At 43.7% G+C, this 5,537-nt stretch overlaps 1 protein-coding gene across 1 annotated transcript in view; it reads right to left on the bottom strand.

Annotated features, from left to right (window-relative positions):
* Positions 1–4,745, bottom strand: part of nrxn2a (neurexin 2a) — a 121,793-nt gene extending 117,048 nt beyond the window's left edge. The window contains exon 1 of the mRNA XM_025065880.1: positions 4,453–4,745. The gene's annotated coding sequence lies outside the window, so the exon portion shown is untranslated. The remainder of the gene's footprint in view (positions 1–4,452) is intronic.
* Between the last annotated feature and the right edge of the window lie 792 nt (positions 4,746–5,537).

The raw sequence follows: 5,537 nt of genomic DNA, 5'->3' as shown, positions 1-5,537 counted from the left end.
GTGGGGGGGTTAGTGCTGGTTGTTTTTCTCGCCCAACTGCCAATTTGTCTTGTTGGAAAGGCTTTTACTGAAACAGGCTTTTACAGAAACCCTCTCTCACTGCACCTGTACGACTAAGTGTGATAAATAGAACACATACGTCGCTGCGGCTCCGACTACAGGCTGAGCAACCAATCTGAAGCCCCCGTGTACCGTGGCGTGCACGGGTAAAGCGGCCGCGGCCGCGCCTCGTTGCGACTAAACGGACAAAGGAAACCAAGAGAATCCATTTTTTTCTGCGTGGCAGGAGGTTCGCTAACAGCTGACATTTTCACAAACCAGCAAGCCAGGTAATTAGGTAGCTACCTACACAGTCGTAGCTACAAGCGTAAACACGGCGGCGTGCACAGCGGGCTCATTAAGTGAACGTAAATGTTCTGTAGGCGTGAGGGAGGATGAAGTGACTGCGTGGAGCGACGGCGGTGGAGACGTTTGAGAGAGAAACACAGTCATGTCACAGAATCAACATCTCTGACCAATCAGACGTCTCCGTGTCCAATAAAAAAAATTATTCTCCAAGAAAAATAATAATAATTAATAATAATAATATTCACGATTTAAACAGTTCCTCTGATTAATGGTGGATTCATCATCGTCGTTAACAGTTTATCAAACACTTGACATTAATACGTTCATCTGAATCAAAGGTTATTTTTTCAAAATAAAAGTTATTTCACAAAGATATTGAATTATAGATTAAATTAATATCAGAATTATAAAAGGTCAAACTAATCACCAAAGGTCATTTATGTTTGACTAAATAATAAATAAACTAAATATTTTTGTTGTCTTAATTATTTTAGCTCCGACTCCACAGGAGAAAGACGACTATTATTTTGACTCCAATAATCAAAGCCCAGATGAGCAACAATCTTTAAACAAACCTAATCAAAGCCCAGATGAGCAACAATCTCTAAACAAACCAAACAATCCTCATCAATATTCATGGAAACCGTTGCTACAACAATGAGCCGTTGCTAATGGTTAGCATTATAACAGCAGCTTTGTCACGTCTTCAACGACACATTAAGACCAATGAGACAAATCAACGCAGGCCAAACATGACCAGGAGGGACTCTCTGACCCTCTGGACGTCCCGCCCACTGCACCACCGTCTCATCAGGTGAATGACACCAGTGATGAGGCCCAGCCTTCAGTGCAGCGTCTGGGGCTGAAGAAGAGATGAAAAGACCGTCTGTGGTTTTTAATTCAAGTTTCAAATTCTGATGTAGTGAATTACGTCTATATGTTTGTCTTTTTTTTTATTATTCTTCTTCTAAAAACGCTTCTGGTATTGAAGGCCTTTTCAGCAGAGAATCAGCAGAGAATCAGCAGCATAAAAGTTTGTACGACTGCGAGAGTTAAAGAGAAGAAAAACAGGGCCGAGGGTCAAGGGAAGAACGCCGCACCGCGTCTGGATCCACCAATAATGAGCTGCTTCACAGACGCAGAGAGAAAAAGATACACCTGGAGACGGAGGAGAACGAACTCTGCTGCCCCCTGTCAGTCTGTCAGTCCAGGCTCCAGGACCAGAGTCCAGGACCAGAGTCCAGGACAGATGTCCTTCAGTCTAGACCTCAAACACGACTGTAACATCTGGTTTAAGGTGGACAAGAAAAGACTGAGAAAACTGGTGCCACTTTTGAAAAAAGAGTAAAAAACAGAAGTATTTCTGTGGTAAAAGTCAATTCACCGACTCCGTCCACGCACGTCACCAACAGGAAACCAACTTCACAAACTCAGGAAACCGTTCTTAGCTCCAGCTCTTACAGATCGACGTTTGGATTTCCTACAACTTCCTGCTACAGAAGTGAGAAAGTACTGCATGTACTCTGTGTACTCTGCACAATACACTTATTTCTATATTACATTCCACACCACTGAACATCAACCTGTGGCCCGGGGGCCAAATCTGGCACACGACTACATTCCAAAAAAAACCCCATCAAAACAAAAGGTTAAACAAAAATGTGATTTTTTTTTTCACTTTATACCAGGTTCGGCCCCAACGAGTCTGTCCAGGAAAATTCTGGGCCTTCAACAAATACAGTTGGTGACCCCTGACCTCTACACTGAGGTTGGATGTTGTTGTATTCATCGTCTGTTTCTCTTTAATCTGCGAAACATAAAAAGGTTGTAAATTCTTTCCCGTGTTCGTTGGACAGAGAGACGACCGTGTCTTATCAGGTTCTATCCAGGAGTGAATTAGTGTACAGCTGCTGACCCCCGCCCCCCCTCTTTAATCCACACTTCTTCTTCTTCTTTCCTTCACTGTTATTGTTAAAAACCTGCTGCAGAGCAAATGAAACTGCTGTTAAATGATAACAACCGCTGATTATATTTATGGCTCCTTTAGCAGCAAATATACGACTCGACATTTTCTACTAACGTCACGCAGACAAACAAAGCTGAGGTTTTCACACCTACAGTTTGACGTCCAAGCCGCGGACCACGCCCCCCATGTTTGATCTACTTCATCTTCCTCTTCTGTCCCATTTTTTCTTTTTATTGTTATCTGTGATTCTTGACACATTCTGATTGGTCAGCCTGCTCATCCAGCAGACAGCGTGTGTGAGCGTGTGTGTGTGTGTGTGTGTGTTATATTCATCACAGTTAAACGTCCAGGTGCACAGAGAGGACGACTGCGTCTGTAAAAGCTTTCCTTCCACCAGACAAATTGGCAGTTAGTGAAGAGAAACAACAGACACACGTGTACACACACTGACAAAAGGTGTGTGTGTGTGTGTGTGTGTGTGCAGCCAACCTTGTTAGGACGGCGGATCGACTTTTCCGTCCTCCAAACAAAGGTTCTCCCCTCACCTTAGCCTGAACACGGTTCACCTGCTGATTCTAATCTTAGTGGAGCCTCAGAAACCAGGTTCTGCCTCATTAGGACGGCGCCGTCGTCCACGGAGACCGCGGGTTCTCACAAGGTCACCGTTTACCAGGGAAGGTCGTAAAGATGTAGCGCAAACGCACACGCAAATGCAAACGCAGAGAGAACGACTTTTGTGACCACATCTCAGAGCTCACTGCTGCCCCCTATGCTCACCTTAACTATAACATATATACAGCATATTTGCCAACCAAATATATGCATATGTGTATCCATATGCACATACATAAACATATGTATATATTTGTAAATATATGTATAAATATATGCATATATATTTATACATATATTTACAAATATATATATGTCTATATAAATACATGTATACATATATATATATATTTTTAATCTAGTATACTACAAGTCAACATATCACAGTCTCAGTGTCAGTCTGGTTTCCCTGCCCCTAGTGGCTGACAGGAGACAGTGAAACCTGAAGCGTGTTCCTAACATCCAGATCCACTCTGTTGATCCTGATTTGTTTGCCGTCAGTGCAGAACGTCTCACTTCACAACCTTTTACAGATGCTCTGCAGTGACATTTCAGTTTTGCTAAAATCTGCATGAAAGAAAAAAAATTGCAGTCGTTGAGTCAAAAAGATTTTTTTTTGTTTTAAATGCCGTGCAGACGATAAAGAACATTTTAAAAATGGAAACTAAAAGTATTCCTTTGGTACGGACCAAAAATCAAATGAACCATGGCAGGTCTCCGCCCCGGAGGTTGGGGGACGCCTGCTTCACTCTAACTCTAAGATGACCATAACTCTTATCCTGACCCTCGACTAAATCTGGGACCAGACCACGTGTCTCCACAACGATCCTGCTCAAAAAAAACATCCCAACAAGTATAGAAAAACCTGAATCTCACACACACACACACACACACACACACACATACAGGTCAGCTGCCACACAACAGAGAAGCCCGGGTTAATCTGTGGTAACAGCTTCTTGGCCGGGATCAGACGAGCCGCACTAAGACCTGATGAATGCTGACAGTGCGGCGTGAAGGTAGGACGCGGCCCACAAACGCCTTTGTAGACGCCGCAGCCTCGGGCGAGGAGGAGATTGATTTAGCGCAGCAGCATTAGCGCCCGCTTCTAATGCGTACAACAACAAATGAACGTGAACGTTGTCGTCCGTGGGCGTGGACAGCAGACACCGAGAGAATGGAATCAAACAACAGGCCCACGTCGTGCACCACCACCACCACCCCAACCCCACCCCCGTCCTCTGGGCTGCAGCCTGTTCTACCTCTCAGTGTGACGTGGTACGACAGAGATCAGGATGACGGATGGACGGTCGGGCAGCTGCTCAAAAACCTCCTGATTTACGGCGGGCCTGACGTGTCACTCACCGATCAATTACTTTCAGGTAAATCTGCCGTCTGTTGTGACGCGACAGGAAGAAGAGAAGAAAAAAAAAACCTGTCCTGAGTCTGATGAAGCCGTCTTCAAAGAGACATCGTCCTCGTATTTGTTCCAAATGGTGCAGCTGTATTTCATTGAGAACTCTTACCTGAGCGCCTCCTGGAGGTCCCAGAGATATTAAGACGGACGATTTTATTACAGTTTAGAAGAATGTGTGGAATAAAAGAGTTAGAGATTCCTCTGGTGGTCGTCCACAGACTCAGGCGTCGCACCGCGGCCCATTCATCACCGCGACCCGTCGGTCCATCTGCTGAGTGACGACCGCCGGGGTCTCACACACACACTGGTTCATCACATCACGTGTCACACACGCCTCCTCCTCCTCTTCATCATCATCGTGTTTCTGAAGAGCAACACGAGCAACTTCAACCACGTAAAAGTCCAAATCTCAGCCCAACGTGCCAATATTTACTGTGAGCTAATCCAGAGTCAGGGGGGGGGGGGGGGTGGTAAGGTTCCACAGTCCAAGTCAACATAGTTGTCCAACTGTTGGCAACTACAGGTCATGCGATAAGAAAGCAAACAGCCAGCAGCGAAACTTTAGACCAAAAGTTCCCAAAAAGTATGTTCACAAATACACGAGCAAAAGAAAAAAAAAGTATTTTGTCATGAGATTTGAATAAAGAATATGAAATGTTGAAAATATATATGTACATACATGTACATATATATATGTCCCAATATGTGTCCCAATAATAGGTTCAAAAACAGCATTTTCTGATTCTGATCATGCTCAAAATATTGCAGCCAATGTCATGCAACATGACCGTGTCAGTCTAACTTCACAACAGTGAGTCAGGCCTGGACGGCTGGTGTGACTCAAAATCACTGGGCTAAAAAAACATGTTTTTATTCTACTTTTTCAAAAGGACCAAGTTAAAAAAGTTTCATGTTTTTATTCTACTTTTTCAAAAGGGCCAAGTTAAAAAAAGTTTTCTCATTACAGTAATGTTGCGTTAGATTTGTAAAGATATTTTGAAGAAGTTAAGTTGCAAAGCAAACTTTCAATCTCAATTTTTTTTTTCGGACGGTAGATGAAGTACCAGCACCGACCACAGACGTCAGTGTTGATGTTGTGACGTTAGATAAATGTTTGACCTTCATCTTTTATCAGAAATCCCGTCGTGTCGTTGTGATTCTTTAAAGACCAAACTGTCGTCACGGAAGACGAAT

The sequence above is a fragment of the Cynoglossus semilaevis genome, chromosome 19 (genome assembly GCF_000523025.1).
Source record: "Cynoglossus semilaevis isolate Cse_v1.0 chromosome 19, Cse_v1.0, whole genome shotgun sequence".
NCBI lineage: Eukaryota > Metazoa > Chordata > Actinopteri > Pleuronectiformes > Cynoglossidae > Cynoglossus > Cynoglossus semilaevis.
The sequence above is the reverse complement of the archived record's forward strand: the minus strand, read 5'-3'. Positions and strand labels throughout refer to the sequence as shown.